The 23,609-nt window shown below is 35.3% G+C and overlaps 1 protein-coding gene across 17 annotated transcripts in view; it reads right to left on the bottom strand.

The window, feature by feature from the left end:
* Nucleotides 1-23,609, bottom strand: part of FOXP2 (forkhead box P2) — a 522,105-nt gene that overhangs the window by 463,198 nt on the left and 35,298 nt on the right. For 3 of the 17 annotated variants that reach the window (XM_070509128.1, XM_070480799.1, XM_070506594.1), the window contains exons 1-2: nucleotides 14,630-14,756; nucleotides 4,925-5,084 (exon numbers count right to left, since the gene is read on the bottom strand). The exons of 11 other annotated variants lie outside the window; for them this stretch is intronic. The gene's annotated coding sequence lies outside the window, so the exon portion shown is untranslated. Of the gene's footprint in view, nucleotides 1-4,924; nucleotides 5,085-14,629; nucleotides 14,761-23,609 lie in introns of those variants that run through there. 3 more of the 17 variants (XM_070516813.1, XM_070506227.1, XM_070488945.1) reach the window with 2 other exon arrangements.

Raw genomic sequence — 23,609 nt, 5'->3', positions numbered from 1 at the left:
ACTCAAGAGAGGCAGTCATAAAGAGTGCAGTCCCCGGTCCCCACACAGCTCTGTACTGCAGGAGAGCAGCTTTTGGCTTAGCAACTGAGTGGCGCCTCCAAACACTAGTAAAAAATTCCTCATTTCTAAGGAGCTAGATACAAGCAATCTCTTGTCTTACGGGTGAAAAGAAAAGAAAGAAGGGGGAAATGGCAAGAGAAGGGGCTGGACAAAGAGGCAAGAATTAGATGAGAAAGAATTTTGAAATTTCATACTAAAGAATATATTTTGCTCCTTCAATGTTAGAAGCCACAATAAAAGTCTAGCAAGGGGAATGGCATTAACAGATGGTCCCAACTTAAGATGATTTGACTTGCGATTTTGTGATGGTATGAAAGCAATACAAATTCAGTAGAAACCGTACATGGCATTTTGAATTGTGAATTTTAGCATTTTCCTGGTTAGCAAGATGCAGTACAATATTCTCTCGGGATGCTGGGCAGTGGCAGTGAGCTGCAGCTCCCAGTTAGCCACGTGACCATGAGGGTAAATAATCCATACACTTACAACCATTCTGTACCTGTACAACCATTGTTTTTCACTTTCAGTACAGTATTCAATAAATTACATGAGATATTCAACACTGTACTGTAAAATAGGCTTTGTGTTACATGATTCTGCCCAAATGTAGGCTAATATAAGTGTTCTGAGCACGTTTAAAGTAGGCTAGGCTATGATTTTCTGAAGGAGTATTAAAAGCATTTTCAACTCAAGATATTTTCAACTTACGATGGGTTTATCAAGACATTACCATCGAAATTCGAGGAAGATCTGTATTAGATTTACGTATGGAGTAATTATTCTGGAAACAGAGTCAAGATTGATGGGAAAAGGTAAAATAGAGAAAAGGTAAGAAATCTGGTGGGATGCCACTGGATTCATGAACTGGAGAAAAAGTAGTGGATATAAACAAGAGTAGAGACAAAAGACTTTCATTGCATGATCATATAACTTATTTTCCAAAGAGATTCCTAGTAGAAGGAGGGGGGGGGCACTCTTAGTTACTCCAGGGCCAGACGTAAACTGGGACTGTTCTGGGCACACTGTGAGGAACTCACCCTGCCAGAGCTTAGGTAAGAGAAGTTCTTGGACTGTTTCTTTCTAGGAGTCCTCCTTTGGTGACCTTATCCACCCTCATCGTTTCAAATAACATCTATATACTAATTTAAAAATGTTTCTCTCCAGGTCACATCTCTGCTCCAAACTCCACTCTTATATTCAATTACCTATTTAATATCTATAATCATATGTCTCAGAGACCTCTGAAACATGTCCAAAATTGAATTTCTGATGTTCCTCCCCAAAACCTGTTCCCTCTATGGTCTTCTCCAACTCAGAAAAAGAAAATATCATCTTGTTAAGTTTTCAAGTCAAAAACCTTGACTCAACCTTAACTCCTCTCTGTGTCAAACACCACATTCAATCTGTAAGGGAATCTTACTGGCTAAACCCTCAGAATACATCCAGATTTTGACCACTTCTCATCACCTCCACTGCTATTACTGCTCTTATTCAAGCTACTACTATCACTTGTTTGGATTCTTGCAATAAATTCCTAACTGGTTTCATCCTCGCTCCCTTCCCTGCCTTCATCCCTACCTCTCTACAGGCTTTTTTCAACACAGCAGCCACAGTGATTTTGTTAAGAGGGAAATCATATTGTGTTACCATCTATTCGGTTGTCTAGAGTAGTCCACAAGGCCCTATGTTCTCTATCCCTTAATCCCCAATTCTATCTCCTGCTACTCTTCATCCTCACTTATTCTACACCAGCTGCACTGGCATGATTGCCATTTCTCAAACTTCAAGACCGTTGCCTGCACTGTTCTCTGCCTTAGCATGCTTTCCTTTCAGATAACACATGTTGCTCTTTGCACAAATGTCATCTTTTCAGTGAGGCCTTCTTTGACCATCCTGTTTAAAATTGCAAACTCTACCCCATCACACACACACGCACATACACACACACAGTCTTTCTTTTTTATTTTATTTTTCTCAATGGCACTTACCATCATCTTACATTCTTTATCTTTTTTTTTTCAAAGATTGGCACCTGAGCTAACAACTGTTGCCAATCTTCTCTTTTTTTTTTTCTTTCTGCTTTTTTTCCTCCCCAAATCCCCCCAGTATATAGTTGTATATTTTAGTTGTGGGTCCTTCTAGTTGTAGTATGTGGGATGCTGCCTCAACGAGGCCTGATGAGTGGTGCCATGTCCGAGCCCAGGATCCGAACCAGAGAAACCCTGGGCCGCTGTAGCAGAGCACGCAAACTTAACCACTTGGCCACAGAGTCGGCCCAACATTCTTTACCTTTTTCTGATTCATTTCACTCTTGGCTTCCTGTCATGAGACTACAGCCTACCTGACATATGAAGTTTTTGTGTGTTTGGTTTTCTGCTGTATCCTCAGTGCCTAGAGTGCACGAGAACAAATGAACTGAATGAAAGAAGAAGGGTTCAAGGATGTTTCCAACCTTCTGGCTTATGCAACTGAGGGGATGATGATATCAGGACAAAGATGGAAGGAAAAAATATTTGGAAAATTAATACATTTCAATAGGTAATTTGAAGGAAAGTAAGAATAATTCTTGGTCATGGCAAGTTATTATTTAATACTAGTTTAACAAAGCTGATGAAAATGAAAATATTTCCTTTCCTTTTCTGAGAAAACCTATCATAAAGCCTGACATCTACATAGTCATACAATCTACGAAAACTGTCAAGCTTTATTTTAGAAAGTAATAAGTATATTTTCCATACATAAATCACAAAAATATTTAGTATTCCTTTTCCACCTAGTCCCATCCTGCAGGTATTAGACAATGCTGACAAGTGCCCATGGGGATAGTTAAGGAAAAGGACAAGTACAACATCCTTGAATGAATGGTACCTTTCCTCTCCTGAGCAACTCACACAACTATGGAGAATTTTCACAATTTCAGTTCTCTTTATAGACATAAGTAAGAATGTGTATATGAATGCTGATTTCAAGAATCTCAAAGAAGACAAGTTTTTAGTGTGGGTCTATTTAAGAGTAATCAGGGAAACATCCTTAGTTCCATGATCAGCTTGGCAATTCTTGTTTGAAACTGCAGAATTATTTTTTCTCTTTTTGCACACCTTAGGTAGTGGACCCTACTGATGTAGTTATTATATCCTAGGAAAATGAGGTAAGAAAAATCACTAATACTGCCCCAATAACCTTTTCCAAAGACGTCTCTTAGATGTTGTTTTCAAAATGGGTGTGTGCACACATGTTTTTCGGGGGACGGGGGCATTCACTAAGAAGTCAAGTTAAAAGGAATTTCCATTTTTAGTTGGTCAAACAAAATCAATATCTTCCCAATTTTGCTCAGCATACTACTTGGTCTTAATAAAGTGTAATTTGTAGAGTACTGAAGTAAATGGGCTCTTCTATATTGATGGGGATAATTAGAGAATAAGAGCTTCACAGACTAGAAATTCTAATGCACCCTTTTATCAAAAGCAGTCACTCTACCTCAGCCTGACAGTTAACAACATATGATCTGGTAAACAAATACTTTCACACAGAACAAAAGTGCCATTAAAGGCCAAAACTGTCAACACAAATTCCATTCTTACAAGAGAAAAAATACGTAAACTGTTGATCACCTCTGGTTGTCTTAACTAGCATGGAGGTTGTCATGGAAACATTTCTGCGAAGTTCACAGTGATGAAATACAAACACTTCCAGTTTAATTGCTATTAGGTTTAGCATACCAGAGTTTATTTATACTCAGTGTGCATTATGATAAAATGTAGTAGAAATAAAGCTTATAATGATCTAGCATAACAAGGCCAACATTTCCTTTTAAAAAATTAAATGAAAATCAAAGTCAATGGTAGCCTAAATTTCTCGCCAGAAAAAAAATGAATTCCCAGTTTCCTCAAATATATACTCTGATGTCTCTGTATTTTTTTCTGCAGGACATGATTTATGAAAATATTTTTGTATTTTACTTCTATAGCATGTGATTTACACAAATACCTACTTCACACACTAAAAATCAACACACAAAATATGTTAAAATAAAAATCCCAGAATGGCAGAAATTTAAAATTTTCTAAGTTACTTTTTTATATTAATAATATGCAGTTATAACAATTAGAAATTTTGTTTTATTTTGTGGTAATAAAATACTAGTAATGGTTTACTCAGCAACTTCTTTTTCTTAATTCTGTTTCCTTAAAAATAGAAAAGAAAATCTACAAAATACTGAGCAAAAGTAACATTATTAGGCATGTGTACAAAATAACACATTGATGGGATCCAATTAAATTCACACTTAAGTGTGTGGAATTTGGGGGTGTGTGTGGAATTTTTAATAGCAAGTCTTTGGTGTGTTCTAGAGAGAGATTTTCTAAAAGTTTGAACAAAGTTTTTTTTTCCCCTCAAAAAAAAAGTAGGTTTTCTTTTACTACATTTTAATGATATCCAAAAAATATACATTGAAACTAAAACTAAAAATTTTAAGTTTTTATTAAATGCCTAACATGTAATGCCTAGAAGTCAGATAATTACTACGTAGAATACTAGAGAAGAATAAGACTGTTCTTGCCTTGGCAAGGCTTAAATTCTAGTTAATGACAGAAAAGTGAAGGAATATAAAGCAATTACAGAACAGCACAAAGCAAAATACAGTTAGGGTTAAATTATGAAGTTCAGCCTATATTGTAGTACTAATCAGTAGTAAAAGAGAGATGGTAGTTTTCACAGAAAAAGCAAGATGGTATGACTTGCCGTTATACACCATCAAATTAAAGGATACTTCATGTGAAATATTCCAAAAATACATATGAGTAGTAAAAATGCAATTTTACTACAATTTTATAAAAATACATTCTTTTAGTATCAAGTTACTTACCAGTCAAACTAAGGTCTACCATATGGCATTGACTCAAAGTCGTCCAGTGGCTAACATACTGAGTACTTGCAGTATCTCTTCAATATCCAGTAAACAATGTGTGTGATTACGGTAAAGATGCACAAACAAGTTATCAACTGTGTCTCCAGTTCTCAATAATCTGCAAGCAACACATGCAAGATAAAAATATTATCCTGGTTCACTAACAATAAAAATATAGTGCTTGCAGTTCAAAACTCTGAATTTTAGTCTGGGATTTTCCACTAAATATCTGGGAAACTCTGAGAAGTCACTTATTTCTGTAAGGCTCAATTAACAATGCTGGACTATAATATTCCTAAGGTAACTTCTTGCTCTATAATTCTAACACACCGTGTACTCAACTTCCTCCCCATCCTCCTGAACAGAAAGGACAAATGACAGTGGAAGATGTGATATCTCCAACAAAACTAAGTCAAGAGGAAATGGTTCTGGCAGCCAGAGATCTAAGGTATTTCAGACAAAAGCACAATGAGTGTTTTTTTATGTCCTAATAAGAAATGGAGAGGATGAAAAGGGACATAAGGCTAAAGCTGCTATGAAGAAGAAAGTCATTTCAGAATACTAGAGAGCCTTTAAAATATTATGATTCTATATTTGGTTGTTTAAAAATTCTGGATTTCCCCAGAGGACTTTTAACTGGGTTTTTATCATCAGAAAGCATTTACTGAATGCCTAATTGTATGAAGTGTTACACAAAAAGATTTACATAGTCATGCTCCTTGAATCCCTGGGGCTTTCTTAAAATCTAGGTCAAACAACACTAAAATGGACATGTTCAGGACCATTCAGATAAGAGACTAAATATATTTAGCCAAGAAATGTTTTAAAGTTCAATTTTTGGAGTGTTTTGATCCTAGACTAGTGAGTAATTTGAGGGTAAAAAGAAACTTTCAGAACTAAATAGAAAATAAAATCTTTAAAAGAAATTTAATAACAAAATATTTACAGTGAAAATATAAGGCCAAGTCTAAGAATCTGCTTCACAAACAACAGGTGAGCCATTTTAGGGGAAGAAAGGAGCTTTACAAGGATCTATTTAATGGCAGTTTATATTCAGATAAGACGTGGTGACCTTAAGTTGAATTCCCTGCTCTTGATTACTATATTTTATTCTCTTCAGGGTAATATTGGGCCACGATCAACCACAGATGATTACGCTAATTAATGTGGTGGAAATGCATCGATTAGGAGTTGGAGAAAAATTCCTTAGGTTTAGCTGCACATTAAAACCAAGGTCTTTTACTGCCTCTGACGGTAAAACAGCAATGACTGTTGGAATATCCTTAAGCTTTAAAGAGCATTAAGGAGCAAAACAACACATGAGAATGTTTACCACATGCAGTTCTCTGACCATCATTCAAATCAATTTAATCATTGGCCCTTGACCTGTCCCTAATATTCCAACATATGCAGATAACTATGTCATGCACCTGTCAGTTTTCATTGCCAAAACTAGCTATAAATTTTATACTACTATTTTGTAACTCCTAAGATATTTAACAAGAAATATATTCATTTTATTTCCCTATTCCTTTTATTTTTATTTTCTAGTGCTGACTGCAAACATATGCAGGTACTTTGATACATCATAAGGAAAACACTGGAAAGGGGAAAGAGGAAAAGAAAGGTAGGAGAAATCATGATTTTAAATTTTTTTAACCACAATAAACTTATAATTACAAATAGTCACATGACAGAACATCTCTGAGCACAATCTCCACTGATCTCTCCGCATTTGAAGAAAGCAAGGAATATTTTAGGTAAAATCCATAAACCTGTTATTCTTTTCTTTGCATGTTGTACCTTGTTGGCAACCACTTCTTTCTATTTCATCAATCCAATGCCTTTCTAATCTCTTTATATTCCCTGGATATTAAAAAAGGAAAAGCTCTGATGTCATACGCAATTGTTCACTGACAAGTAAAACTGACTGTTCATGAGTCTCACCTTCTGAATTCTGCATCTTTCATGTATCATTATAAAATAGGTCTGTCCCACCCAGAAGAAATTTCAGGCATTGTAGTAAATGGATTCTAAGGTGGCCTCCCAATGATCTCCACCTCCTGGTATTTACACCCTTATATAACCCCTTCCCCTTAAGTGTTGGAAAGACCTGTGACTTGCTTTTAACCAAGTGGATACAGCAAATGTGACTGGATGCCACTACCATGATTATGTTTCATAAGACTAATTCCCATTGGCTAGCACACTCTCTCTATTACTCTCTCCCTTATTGACCTTGACAAAGCATGCTCTCAGATGGAGATATCTACACGGTGAGAAACTGAGGGCAGCCTCCAGTCAACAGCCAGCAAGGAACTGAGGCCCTCAGTCCACCAACCCACAAGGAACTGGATCCTGCCAAAACACCTATGAAATTGGAAGTGGACCATTTCCCAGCTGAACCTTCAGATGAGACTTCAGCCCTGAATGACAGCTTGATTGCAGCTTATGAGCAACCCTGAAGCAGAGTACCCAGCTAAGCCATGCCTAGATCCCTGACCCAAAGAAACTGTGAGATAGTAAATGTTTTGTCCTAAGCCACTAAGTTTGCACTAATTTGTTGTGCCATAATAGATAACTCACATGACCGTCAACAAAAAAGTAAAGAGATTTGGGGAGAGGGAATTGGAAGCATCTAAAAGACCTACTTATAAGAGTAAACCAGAGGGTTATTTTGGTTTAATCCTTTCAAGAAGACATGGGTAGGAATATATGGCGCATTATGTCTTCCTCCACACAGCTTCCTACTCATCCAGGCTTATGTGTGCTAAGCCAATTACTGTCTGAATACTATATAGCTGCCAAAGGCTTAACTTAGGAGCTTTCACTGCAAAATTATATATGTCCCTTTGCAACCAGGTTATTCTAAAAATCTATCAATTATTTCACCTTAGCATATGTCCATGTGTCACTGTAAGAACTGTACAGGTTACTATACTATTTATTTAATAATGACTATCAACAGTTTTAGTTGCTAAAGCCAACACCTAAGTCAAAATAATATTCCAATAACATTGAGGGAGAGATATTTTATAAATCCTTCTTTATTTTCATATTTCATGAAAACAAAAGTATTTAAGAGGAGTACATACTAATCTCACTGTGACTACACATTCACACACACACACATATACACATCTGTACAGACCATATACATACACACACACACAAAAACTCATACTGAGAATGTGTGCTATTATATGTTTGAATATGTACATAAATAAACCTATCAGGCATGTATAGATTACTCAAAACTCTGGTTCAAGTGACATCTCCTCCATAATTTTTTTTCTGAAGTTCAAATTTACACCATTCCCATAGGCTACTGGTTATCTATTTAGCACTTCACTCATTTGGTCTTGCATTATACTTAGCTGTTTACACATATATCTCTCCCACTATATTTTAAGCTCCTTAAGAGCAATGCTATGTCCTCTTCATCTTTAAATCCCCCAAAGTCCTAGCACAGTGCCCTCCTTGCGTGAAGTAGGTTTTTAAAGGAATCTGTATGAAATTCAAATGAGCTGTTATTTCTTCATATTAATCTCACTAAAGAAAGGTATCATTCTTCACTAAAATCAGATGTCTTTTGTTTGATATGTACAACTTTCATTGTACATATAAATGAGTGTTTTGTGAAATAAGGATAACAGTGTGATGGGCATGTGCCCAAGTTGGCATGTTACCAATCTGACACCAAGACAGAGAATCCCTCTACTGGATACCTGCTCTAAAATTAAAAAGTGGTTGGGCTTTGTTTGTGTAGACATACAGGCTAGTGGGGAGTAAGGGCAAGAATCCTGATTCACTGAACACCAGGGATCCAAACTATGGTGAAGCTTTGTAGTCTACAGCCACATCAGATAACACAGAGAAGATTTCTGGAGGATTAGGTTGTCAAGGGATTTTCAAGACCTTTGAATTCTACACCATCATCAGTTATTATTCCCTCTCCTGAAAACTTCTAGGACTAGAAGTCCTGGTTCCTTTGCTCGCACTGTGGGTTCACATTTTAGATTAATATAACACACATGAACTGCAACCCAAGCCCAGAAGAGAAGATTCACACTCTACTTGCAGTTATTTAAGAAAATGGAATAATATTGTCTAATGGTTAACTTGCTATTCATTCTGCAATGGATTAGGAAAAACCAACTATTTCTTACTTTTTAAAATACTGAATGAATTCAAAGATCTTGGACTACATCAGTGGGCTATATAATAATATGCAAATATGAAAACTGTTCATTCATCCACTCATTTATTCAAACTTATTTAGTCAGAGATATAAGACAATGTGACAGATGGCTAAAAAAAATTAAATACTGGATCATGCATGTTTAGTGACAGAAATCCACAAACTGAAGGCTGAGTCTTTGATTTCATGATTGAAGTCAGTGGTGGTCAGAGAATCAGAGATTAGACCTGGTTTTAAGTTCTGATTCCACTACTTATTAGCTGTACATCACTGGGAGAGTTATTTTAATGTTTATATCCTTGTTTTCTCATCCATAAAATATACGCCTCATAGACTTGTGGTGAGGATGAAAGTAATCATAAATTGTAGCAATTATGACAGTTTTTTGCACATACTCAACATACAAGATAAAGATGGTAATGATAATGATGAAGAGGAAGAAGAAAGAAGGAAAAGTAGAGAGAGAGGGAAGAAGACGAATAAGAAGAGGAAAAAGAAGGAGAAGAGGAGGAAAAGGAGGAAGAAGAAAAGAAGAAAATGTACCCTATTTTGAAGCTGTCTAACAGGCCAACCATACTCCTAGCTCACTGCCTTTTAATGTACCCCCTTGGCCTTGGACAAAGACAGATAAAAGATAGCCCCCTGACCAGAAAGATCTCAAAGTCTACTGGAAAGGAGATCGCTAACAATAGATAGTGTTATGTTATAATACAGACTAAAATCAGAGTCCTTTGGGAACTTAGAAAAGGAAACACACAAGTTCAACCAAATAACCAAAAAATCTCCAGATATTACAAGAAAGTCCAGGAACACTGAGCATCCACCCCTAAAAAAGAATTTGGGTTGTAAAACTAAACTATAGAATGGTTTTAACAAAGCCATTGTCATTTGATCTTCATGATTAGAATAAAAGTCAACTGCTTTTAACATGTTAGTTGTTACATTATCACTTTCAAATCTGGAGCTTGGCATGGATAGCGTTTAACACGAAAACGACCCTAGGTTTATCAAGCAGCAAAACTAGTTTGTAACATGAGTGAGGGAAGCTAGACTGTGTTATGCAATCCCCAATTTTTTCCTCATAAACCTACTTACTTTCTAGGGCCAAATAATGTATCTCCAAATAACCTCTTTGACTATGGTTAGAAGATATGTTTACATTATGCAAATTTTACAGGCAAACACACATATACAAGAAGGGATAAAAGCAGAAGAAAGGCTGACCCAAAAAAGGAAAATCAAGTCAAAAATATTTTTCTATGTCAGCTGCTAAACATGTATGCTCATTTTGTAAATTCTCCCATAATTCCATACAGAAGACCAATTTCATCTTGTCAAAAGTCTTTCAATGTATGTAAACTTCCCAGAAGCATGGATTCTGTTGTAGCTTAACATAATGTCAAAAATCTGTTTAATAAGAAAACTCTGTGTATGGTAGAAAACTCAAATACTTACTTTGCAATGCTTTTACAAATGTTCTACAAACATTTGTGTATTCAAGAATAAACACAAGATCTTTACCAAACTTTTATATTCCACACTGAATATCCTGTTTGTACACAAAGCTGAGAGAAATAGCAAAGTTGTCCATCTAACATTTATAATGCACAAATGTGCAATATGTAACTAGTCACTGAGAACCAAATTATGTTCACACAAGCATTAGCAAATACCACACTATAAATCAATCTATGATGATAAAAGATCTTCTAATTAAAATATATTTTATAATATAAGTGATAATCTTATAACAGTTGGCTTTTCCATATTGATACTTTCATTATATTTTTAAAAAAATTTTATTAGTATGTAATATACATAGTTGACCACACAAAAAGTGGCAAAAGCTAAGAAATACCTGTTTGTTATAAAATTTCTAGTGACTTGTTAATTTCTTATTGTAAACTGTACTTTACCTCAGTTCAATACTAATTACCAGCTGCAAAACAAAGTAGAATAAGAACCGGTAAATAAGCCAGTGGGGAAAAAAAAAACAAGAAACCTACAAGATTAACTACAATGTTGTTAATTATGCTTACTGGAAAAATCATATACAAAAGAGTCACTTCTGCATCAAATTTATTACTGATGAATACCATACCACTCCCTAAAAATTATGTGTATTCAAATGTTACCTATCCTATAGGATATAAAAAGTCTTAGATCTACTAAGCTTTCATGCTGATCCATCAGCTTAGAAAATGTTTGTAAAAATTTTTTAAAATGCAGTGTAAACATTTCAGCCCTGAACCTTCTTTCTATGCCTTTGAACCTTCTCTTTCATGTGCAATACCTGACGGCCCACTGAGAATAGCTGCTGAAAGCCCCAAAGATGGGTAAAACAGAATTTCTGACTCAGGAAATAAAGATCAGCTGAATAAGATTCCCATATGGCAACCCAGATCAATGGAAAAGCAAGACCAGAAATTTACAGTATCTATCCTACACAGTACAACATGAAGGCTGTATTTCATTGCTGGTAACAAAACTCCCAGTGGCCAAGGAAAAAAGTAGATACAAAGATTGTAAACCCAGTAATGAGAAACTACACTTTATTTTGACATTTTGCTCTAAGTGGAATTAAAAACTCCATCTTTATTTGAAATCACTGATATGGTAAATAATTTCCACAATGAAAAACTGCATTCTGTTAAAACAACTAAAGCAGTCATGAGAGGTAGATCAATATTTAAAGAAAATCCTTACAAATTTCCAGCAACTATCATCTTAGATGACAATGGCTTATGTACTTTATGCCAAGAAAAATAATGATTTACTTTGATTTCAAGTTTTGTGAAGAAAAACTCAGAATAGATCTTTTAATACCAAAAACTTAATAATTTATAAACAAACTATAAAATAACCTAAAACATTTCATTACAAAGCTATCACGTTCTGATGGGCTCAATAATCCATGCAGAGCAGGAATGGCCTCCAAAATACCCCTGCTGGATGGCACTCTAGTCAATATTTCAAGATGTTCTACATTGATTATGGTGATGGTTGCAACACTCTGTGACGGATGCAAAAAAACCACTGAGTTAAACACTTTCAATGTGTAGTATGCAAATTATATCTCAATTATGCTGTTACAAAATAAAACAATATAAATTTAAAAAAATATTTCCTTACACAGGCACTACCTCAGAAGGTAATCATTTCCCGTTTTGGACATGTTTTTACTCTCAGCATAAGTATATCTGAATGACCAGTATCGATTTGGTCGTATTCTGACTACTGAGGCTACATAAAATAAATTCCCTGCTTTACATAACTATTCTTTAAAACATTGTACACTATCAAACCTTCCCAAGTCCCCTTAACTGTTCATTAAATAACCCGGTTCCTCATCCCAACCTTCTTATGATATTGTTGCCCAATCTTTGAAACCATGGTTACCTCCAGATAAACTTTAATTTCAGTTAAAATGTGACATTCAAAACTGAATACAGTACTACAGATATGGTTTATCCATTTCACAACACCCTCTGCATGCCAACATAGCCACCATGTTTGCGTGAGTTTGCATTAGATTTTTACAGTCAAGATCCATATAGTCACTGCCCACTATACACTTGGATATCCTACAGACTTCTCAAACTCAAAATGTCCAAAATTCAATCTATCCTCTCCCTTCCCCAACACTTCTCCACTTCATCACACTCCAAGTATGCTTCACTTCCTAACTCTCCTATATCAGTGCCTACACTAGAAATGGCTGGAAATCTGCTTTCATCCTACACTCCTCTCTCTCTCTCATATCTATCATCCAAATGACCACCCAATTCCATCAAATTTACTACAGAGTTTGAGTTTGGGCTCTAAGCCAAACCGCTAGAGTCTAAATTCTTGCTCTGCCCTAACCAGCTGTATGGCCTTTGACAAGTAACCTAGCCTCTCTCTGACTTAGTTTCCTCATCTGTAAAACGGAAATAAAACTAATACTTTCCTCATAAGGTGTAAGAATTAAATTAATTCATATGTGTAAGTGGCTTAGAAAAGTGATTGGTCCATAGGGAGTGGACCATAACTGTTAGGTGCTATTATTATCACCTCCTGTCTCTCTCTCAGATCTGTTTATTAGTCTCATCACTGCTTATTTAGTCCTTCATTTTTTTTCACCAGGATTATTGTTGCAGCTTCAAAACTGATGTCTCTGCTTCCCTTCTTGTAATACTCTTGGTTTCATAACTTTGATCATGCCATCCCCTAGTTTCAAATGCTTTGATAGTTTACTACTGTCTTTAGGACAAATGCAAATTATTGAGCATGGTATACAAAACCCTAGACTATCCAGTAAATTCCTCTAGCCACATTTATCCCCTATGTTCTCCTAGCATGTGATGTTTGAGCCACACTGATCAACCTGAATTTGCTTGAATGAAATGAGAGGCTCCCAATCTTTTTTTTAAGTGAGTTACTGAAATTGGCCAAAATACTCTGAGACTCTACTGGCCATCCACCTACTTGTCCCATCTTATATATGCTTACCTTCCAGTAGAGAACAACTAACGATATGAGATGCCATCTTACAGGAATGTTTTCATGGGTTTTCTACACATCTGCTTTAGCAAGAATGATACAGACATATTCAATTCAAAGTATGGCTGGAAGATCAGCATCATCACCTGGAAGCTTGTTAGATATGTTAATTATCTGGCCCCACACAGACCTACTGAAGTAGAATTACTGGGAGTGGAGCCCACGAATCTGTTTTATAACAAGCTCTCTCTGGGTGATTCTAATTCATGCCAATATTTGAAAAGCTCTGGCGAAGATGATTCATGGTTGATTTCTGACTCATAATTAACCAACTATAAGACATGCAAGAGCCAAAAATACTATTGATACAAATATGAATTACCAAATACTTTAAGAATACAATCCTGAAAAAAACTTATAATGATGACTCTAAAGTAATCATTTATAATTCATAAGCAAAAGAGCAGCATTTAAACACCATGACCAATTTAAGACAGCCTAGCTGATATACTGATAACAAAACATTCTGTGAGAAAATGTTGGTAATTCCAGCCACCTGTTTTTCGAGCACGACCAGTTGGAGCTCTACAATTTACCAAGTATTTGTCGCATTCTGACTTCCGACAGAATATTGTAATTCTCAGTAGACGCTAATAGTGAGCTGAATTTTGGTAATGAATGCTGTATTATTGTGAGACTTAATATCTAGCTTAGGTTATTAATAAGTAGCCCTTAATTGTTCACAAAAGTAAAAACCTATATACATTTTCCTCACTCAGAATGAAAGAATGGACTTATCATTTGAGGTTAACTTAACTCTAAAATGGACTCTCCTTGCACACCAGAAAGTAGCCAACCACTTTGAGAATCACTGCTCTAAAGAGCCAGAAACACCTTCATCTCCAACCTTTGTACATGTATCAAACTGCCTGTAACAATTCAAGGTTCTCCTCTGGGAAGCCTCTCCTCTCCTCACTCACCCACTCTGAGGTAGCTGTCCCTTCTCTTGTCTCCTGTAGCATCCTGTGCAAACCTCTGTAACTGTACTTCTGGTGTAGTGAAATAATGTTAACTTTTGTGCTTGTCAAGATCTCTTCAAAGCTTGATTCTGCCTAGGTAAAGAAAGGAGTAGTCAAAAAAATTCTAGACTGATATATAACCAGTCATTTACTATACCTGTCTATTCTTAGCTTTATCACATACACTTTCTATCTTCAGTCATTTTGAAAACCATTAATTTTTCCCATTTTGAAAATCATGCTTTAATGATGACAAATTTCACACAGAATAAGAAATTATGCATAAGGACAGTAGGAGTAGCATAAATTCTCTATTAATTCATTCATAATCTGGAATGAGAGCACAGTTTCTATTAAAATTTCACATTCCTTTTTGCCACTCTTATTCATAAATGTTACGAAACACTCAACCACTGTGAACCCAAGAAAGAGTAAGTGGAAATATGGTAACAGGCTATGGTAGAAAGAGAACTATACTGGAAAACAAAAGATCAGGTTTTAATCTCAGCTTGACTAATGAATACTGGTTAAAATATCGTAACAACAAGGCCTCAGATTTGCCAACTCTAAAAGTTTAAAGTACTAGATGTTTAAGATCTCTCTCCATGGGAATAATGACAGTACTTGTCTCACAAGGTGGCCATAAAGATCAAATAAAGTAATACATATACAATATATTGTAAACATTCATACAGCACTCATTATTACAATTCTATGATAATAAACAAGGGAATACAGTTGGCCTTCCACGTCCACAGGTTCCACACTCTCAGATTCAACCAACTGTGGATTGAAAGGCCTACCACAGTTGGATCTGTACTGAACACACATAGACTTTTTTTCTTGTCATTATCCCCAAAACAATGCAGTATAATAACTATTAATATAGCATTTACATTGTATTAGGTATTATAAGTAATCTAGAGATGATTTAAAGTATAGAGGAGGATGTGCGTACGTTATATGCAAATATTGCGCCATTTTACACGAGGGACTTGAACATCCCTGGATTTTGGCACCCGCAGGGGGTCCTGGAACCAATCTCACACAGATACCAAGGGACGACTAGATACAGTGATTTGCCCCAAAGTAGAATTTACATTTGTTAAACCAAAGTAAAAATTTTCCCTTGAGATGATAAAATTATCTTCACCTGCCAGGCTTAGGGGACGAGTTCTCTGGATGCAGACTCTTGTTACAGCTACTGAGATCTACTCTAAGTACACATAATATAAAAAAAATAGGAGGACTGTCCCAGCTTCCACAGGTATTTCCCAAAGGATCATCTTACTGGGACTTGAGACTGACAGTACGTAGAATGTGGAAGGCATGAATACCCTTGAGGAAGGGGAGATGAAAGGCCCAAAGCTTTAGGAGAAGATGATTCTCCTGTGGAGACAACATCTCCAAACTTCCTCACATTATCTCTAACCACTCTTCTTTCACCTTAATTCTTAAACATAATTACCCCATGCATTTTAAAATTTTAATCTCATATACTTTACTATTATTTTTGCTTAGTTTTATACTATATTTCCTTATCTAACATTCAGCTTCTATTTTTTAAGTGTTACATTTTTATTCCTTAAACTCTTACACTTATTTCTGGAATTGTAGTCCTAGTCTTTTTTATTTCCCCCTATTGTTCTCATGTATAGCCAGCATTTTAAATGTCTTTATAGCTATCACTTTGAAAGTCTGAAATATTTTCAATTTTTTAATTCGATTTCTAATTTCAATAACATTTTAATCTTCTTAACCTTCCTCCTCCATTGTCACTGCTGTATTTCATTTACTATTTTTTTTATGACTTGTCTTTATTATGGCCAGTAAAAAGCAAGTCCAGAAAAGGGCTAAAAGTAAAGAAAGTCATTTTAAGTCAGAAAGGATGGCAGTTTCTTCCTTGCAACTGCTCTTCTGCCACTCTGATTCCCCAGCAGAGTCCTTGGCCTGGTCCTGGATGACTCTCCAAAGGACTTTATGCACCCAGGGGATTAAGCCAATCCACAGAAAAATTCCCTCCCCCAGTGCGGTAACACTAACTCTGCAAATGGCATCTGGATTTGCTCCAATGCTGTTATTTCTTAGCTTCTCACAATATCAAGGCTTTATATGAGCCACAATGTCTATTTTCAAATTCGTAATTCCAAAATATGTAACCAATAGACTTTGGGTCATTTCCCTAAGGGAAACAAGGAGATACTGTAACCGGAGGGATGATATGAAAATAAGTGTTTTATCACTTTTCTCACTTTTATTGTAATAGCTGTTATGTTGGAGAACCTACCATAGAGGTGTAAAAGGGTCCATGAAGAACTCATTCATTCATTCAACAAATATATATTAAGCAACTACCATGTGCCTGCACTCTGGTGGGCCCTTGAACAGCAGGGAAAAGAGGAGATAAAATATGAAAAGCCACACACCAGAAATATGTACAGTTAATACATATTTTGGTAGACTATTTCATTAGCCAGGCAAGAGGAGAGAGTGTCTTAGACTCTAATGGTGGTACTGAAGATGGGGAAAAGTTGACTGACTGAGGTGAATTTTGGAAGTTAAATTGACAGTATTCAATGATTCAAAAGAAAACAACTGCATAAGTTATGTTTTTTTCTGTTACACACAAGGTTTATAAATTTTCAGTTGCTTAAAGCAGAGAACTTTATTGACTTTTCTTTATTTCAGCTCATCTTTCATGATTTCAGACTTTCTATTTTGTGACTATTTTTGATCTCTGATTCTCTAATACAAGTCAAAACTTTAGAATGATATAACTTCAATATTTTCAGGCAGACAGACTCTCAAGTCCACCAACCATCACTATCAGGTTCATTCTGGGAGCTGAACATCAATAACTATAAGGCAATGAGGAGCTGGAAATAACACAATTTTTTTCTTGAAATAAAGCACTCTCTTATATTCCAATCAAGAAACTCAAAGAAGAAAGAGTATCCAGGAAGAAATGCACGATACACTGTTGGAAGCATTCATCTGCAGCACAAGAGAGAAATCAGGGATTAAAAACATAAATTTGGGGTTATTCTTTCAAAGGTTTTAAGAAAAGTTGTAGAAATAAAGTCAAATAGATAACTGTGTAATAATGAAATAAAGAAGAGTACTATATGTCTTAGTCCCTCATATTCAAGCTCACAGAGTCATACTTTGATGATATATCTTTGGGCTTTACAGAAATAAACATAAGAGATCCTTCAGAAGATCTGCTGCCAGAATGTGGTCAAGATATAACGCCCTTTCTCACTCATTACTCCCATGTAAGGCCTGACATGAGAAATTTCTCTTAGAATTTAGTCCAAAGAATGGCATTCCCTCTCCTGAAGGATGCTCTTCTTCCTTCTTCTTCAAAATGAACATTGTATAACTAACTACATTCCACTTTCATTATCAGGAAACTCAGAGCCAAATAAGGAGCTTAATTAACTATATGTCTCTATGTCCTGCATCTTGGTAGACATCTTTCATTGTTCTGACTTTCTACACTACATCATGTATCTGAATAAGTTCCTGTATCTTTTATCAATTGCTGCATAACGAACAACCCCCAAACTTACTGGCTTAAAACAGCAATTTATTATTTCTCACAATTCTGTGAGTTAGCAGTGTGGTTCTTCTACTGACCTGGCATGAGCTCACTCATGCAGCTGCATTCACCTGGTAGGTTGGCTGAGGGCAGAGCTCACTTGAGCCTGCTGAGCCTTGAACAGGCTACATCTATCCATGCGGTCTTTCATCTTCAAGGAGGTGAGACTAGGATTCTTCACATGGTGACAGCAGCATTCCAAGAAGGCAAACGCCAATGTGCAAGCACTTATCAACACTCGACTTGCATTCCATTTGCTTGTGTCCCATTAGCCAAAGTAAGTCACATACACAAGCCAGAGTCACTGTGGGAGGGTGTGGATACTGGAAGGCACCACTGCAGGCCGTTAATGTAACAATCTACCATAGGAGCTCCATACGTGGGCTGTTACTTCTTCTTCTAATCCTTCTAATACTTGAATTTTGAATCATATTATTCTTTAACAAAGTTTTTTTCCTATTTGCTCCGTATCTTATCTTTTTAAGAGCTAAAATATCCTTTATGGGTGTTCTAAGCTCCTACTAGTCCAACATATCAGTGAATGAATGCCTATGTAGGATTCAAAAGTATTTTAAAATTTAAAATGCACCATATGCCACAGCAAATGCTCACTCCTAAATTCTTAAAGCTCTCGTGGAAGAAAAAAAATTCCTTTGAATTTAAGCACAAAAGCCTTTAAGAAAACAGCAGGGCCAGTTAGTTCCCCCATCAGGAAGAAACGAATTATTCCACTGTTGATGTCCCATGCTCAAATTCTTGAGGCACTTTGCAACTCTAATCGAAACTGAATGTATTATCATACAAGTGTCCAAAATGCCTAAAATCTTGAAGTTAGGAAAAGAACCATTATCTTCTGGTTTCCATACCAAGACTCCAATGAGCAAGAAAGGAAGAGGCTGAAAAGCATAAAAACGTTAATTCAAAAACAGCAAATAATAAAAACAAAATGGCAAAAATCGCCAAAGGTAAAAATAAGAGAAATTAATTAAACTTGTTTCATCTTACAAGCTGTTATTATTTTTAAGATGCCCTATGATAAGACAATTTAAAGAGCAGCTGATAAGCAAAAAAAACTGAACTTTTAAAGACATGACTATACTTTCTGTGATTATTTTTATTTATTATTTTTTAAGGAAGATTAGCCCTGAGCTAACTGCTGCCAATCCTCTTTTCCCTGAGGAAGACTGGCCCTGAGCTAACATCCATGCCCATCTTCCTCTACTTTATATGTGGGATGCCTACCACAGCATGGCGTGCCAAGTGGTGCCATGTCTGCACCCGGGATCTGAACCAGTGAACCCCGGGCTGCCGAACGTGCGCACTTAACCACTGCGCTACCAGGCCGGCCCTGTCATTATTTTTAATATGGATTTTTTTATCCTATTGGCTTTTTTTTAAACACCAATTTAAATTCAAGATTGTAAGTTTTTGTGAAAATGAATGTGTTTTGGAAAAAGGTTTGTGCACATGTGACTTGAGGGGTGGGTGAACTGCAATCAAGTAGGGCGGTCTCTTTGGACGGTGGGGTTTGCACTATGACCAGAGATAGCACACATAACTACAAAAAAGTCAAGACAGCCCTCGAGTTGCAATTATGATGCCAAACAAGATGTTGTTCTGTGAATAGGTGGCAAATGCTTCAGAGATTTTCCACTAGGGGAGACAAAATGTGGAACTTTACTTATGCACAGAAGACTTCTTTTTTTTTTTTGGTTAAATTAGGCCAACAGCAGAGTTATTTTTAGATTACTTACTTCACTTTCTCTTCTTAATGGGCTGGTATACAAAATAGGACAGAAAATGCACCATATGCCACAGCAAATGCTCAAATCCTAAATTCTTAAAGCTCTCATGGAAATAAAAGAGATCTCTATCTTAAAATATGAGATTTCCATTCAGATAAAATTAAGACTATAAATATTCTAACAGATATTTATCAGTTAGCAACAAATAAATTCTATACACCTTGTTTAAAAAAAAACACAATATTTTGGAGAATTTTTTTCCTTTAATCATTTTTAGTAAAAATAAACAAGTTGTAAGAGAAGAGCTAAAGTGTGAATGAATGTGTTGACTTACATTTATGATTAAAAGTTAACATTTAAAGCATACAGCTTTTTCAAATTCTATAATGACTAACATAGTTCTTATTTCCTAAAGTTATAAAATTTAGATGACTCATCTACCTGCTCTTTCATAAAGTCAATCTAAAGTCTCTTCAGGTACTCTCAATTCTGGAGAAAGATAAACTTTCAAAACTTACTCTGCATTTCAACACAATGCATTCTCATTTTATGACTGCAAAACTATGCTCCACAAAACTATATTGTTATTTTGATTTATAATATTATTACAAATGATGAAGATGAGACAGAATGTGTGACATTAAAGGCATATATATGCACATAATATATGATATTGTAATAAAAATAACTGATTTAAAAAATTCTACCCACTTTTATCAGTGACATATATATAATTCAAACTATATTATGAAATACAAAATTTATTTTTAAATAGATTAAAAAGTCAATAAATATCATTATATAGCAAAACATTCACCATGTTCTTTGTAATGTCCTGATTTTACTGAAGCAAACAAAATTGCAAGACAACAAAAAATTGACACCTCTTTGACGTCTAAGCTACTGGACAGAGTTTACAATCAGGCTGAGGAATACAAAGTGCTTATTCCCTCAAAAAAGAATCAAATAGAAAATCTAAAGTTTTGGTATTCTCTTGTTTATTATTTTATTAAATTATAATCTTGTAAGTACTTCATATGTTAAATGTACAGGTCTATCTTTTTTCCCTAAAAACTGGGCAGACAAATATTGCAGATATAGTTTATCATTCTATGTAACCCAGTTTTAACAAGATTAAATGTAGCAATTAGATGAAACATTTTTAAACTAATATACTTATTTAGGCATATAGAAATTAATTTCTGAATAACACTGGTCTGCTGATAAACTGTAATTTGCCAATAAAACAATTTTAACATATAATCTCAACAGATAAATTTATGATGCAAACTAGGAAACTACAGAATATTATGATTGTTTAATGTTGTTAGACTAATAGTACTAATGAAATTCTGTGTACGAAGAATACCTTCAACATACATGCTAATGCTTACATTTAAAAATACGCAAATAATCTGAATTTTCATACAATCGTAAACATCTGAATTCAGAGATATAACCTCTAAGAATAACCAGATCTAATGGAGCGAAGAATAAATTAGGCTGAATAACAGAAAATAGTTCTTAAAACTTTAAACGACTCATAATATCCTGCAATAAAAGTATTAAGAAAAGCAAAAACTGAATTACTAAAAACATCAATGTCTGCTTTTAGAGGAGCGAAGCCTCAGAGTGGGGAAGAGGAGAGACATGCTTATATGCATCCAGAACTTCACCATGCTTTGTGCCAGACACTGCTCTTGGTCCTGAAGTTAAAACTTCACATCTAAATTGCAGTTAGGTAATACTGTACAAAGTCAGGTGAAAGACGCCCAATAAGACCAACTTGAAGGTAACAAACAAAAAAGAGACTACGTCCCAAAAATAAAGATCATAATGCTAAACTTTTATTGAACACATAGTGTTTTTTGGTTCACACATTTTTTTTTTTAGTCAAGTAAATAATACACGTGGCAAGTATGTGGAAAAAACTTTAAAGCAGCAGCAAAATATACTGACATTCATCTGAGATTATGTGACTGTGTCTAAGCAGTTGAGCTTTATTTTTACTTTTCTCTAGTGGCTAAATTTACGTTGACACTACTCAACACTAATTTCACCATATATTTACTTTAGAATTTTACTAAAGTGGACCTCTAAGTAAGTACAATGGAATACCAACATTCTATATTTTATGAATAGATATTTCCAGGGCTGGACTAGATCTTCAAAAACACCATTACAGAACTTGTGTATTGGTTTAAATTCATCCATTATTCCCACTCAAAAAGAAGTCCTGCCCATGATACAATATTAAGAATAGTCTCCACACACACACACAGTAACCACTTTTGAGCATGTGCTTTTCATTAGGGGATCACTAACATATGCTCCCAACATCAACGAGCTAAAGAATATGTACCACTTGCCAAACCTTTCTTCCACTGAGCACATATCTCCTCAGTAAATAATTATTTCCAGACAAATGGGAAAGGGAATTGTGTTTCTTTGACTAAATTATCCAATGTACTTTCCTAGAACTGAAGGAGAAGGAAGAGACATGAATATGAAAGTATCTTTAAAATGCTCTTCCTTAGTGCTTCCTTAGTGCCTGAAACCTATTAGGAAAAGTCCAATATTTTCAACCTACTTCCTCAATGGACACACGTAAAACGGTAGTTGATAGTATACATAGGATAGTATATTACAGGACCACAACAGTACTCTGTGAGGATCTCACATCATAGACGACAATGGTCTGGACCATCAGACACAAAGGAGACAATTCCAGTTCCAATAGAAAGTGGTAATTAATTAGCCTTATTATAAAAATAGAAAATTACTCCATTTCAGAAGCAGGAAAATTCTCTTCCTAAATTTAAAACATAGCCAAGCTAAGAGTAAATTCCCAACTTAGTTGTAGGTCCGGGAAGAGGTCCTCAGAACAGGAGAGCAGCAACTCTGCAAAAGAAATTATCTAAGATACTAAATTCAGTGACATGGAAATCATTTTATCCAAACCCATTATAGGAATGCAAGAAAAAACACTAAAAGGAGAGTCAAAATGATATCAAGAAAGGAGGAAGATTTTGACTCTATTATATAAGACTGTCAACAAAGCATATCTCTCCAAAAAATGAGACTTCAATGTAATGATGAATTTATTAATCTAAAAACACCATGTCTAAAGCCAATCAATAAGGTCTAAGGCTTTGATAAATATAAAAAAAGAAAATATTGGAAAACTGAGACAATCAAAATAAAATGGGGCAACATCTAATTTTGCCACAGCTAATAGCTTCAGAGAACTTCATGAATAAACAATTGTAACTTCACTTGCAAATACCACAAACAAAATTCAAAATTAATTTTTAAGTTTCAGGTTTCAAGTTTCCAAGGCTATACTGTTCAGGCAGAGACAATATTTGACTTCTGAGCACATCCACAAAGTCAAATTTTCCTCTAAAGAATATTCCTGGATCAGCTGTTTGTAACTTAGCTGCCTGACCAAAGGGGGCAAGAAATGAGGAACATGATATATTTGCTTCTGGTAAATTGCATATTTCCCTTTCTTCCAGTTCCTCAGAATTCACAGGGTCTGGTATGAGGGATGCTCCCTTAGCAGAACGGGTTGCTTCATCCTAAACCCTGGAAC

This window comes from Equus asinus, chromosome 1 (assembly GCF_041296235.1).
Source record: "Equus asinus isolate D_3611 breed Donkey chromosome 1, EquAss-T2T_v2, whole genome shotgun sequence".
In the NCBI taxonomy this organism is placed as follows: domain Eukaryota; kingdom Metazoa; phylum Chordata; class Mammalia; order Perissodactyla; family Equidae; genus Equus; species Equus asinus.
Note: the sequence above shows the minus strand (reverse complement) of the source record. Positions and strands in the feature narration are given on the sequence as shown.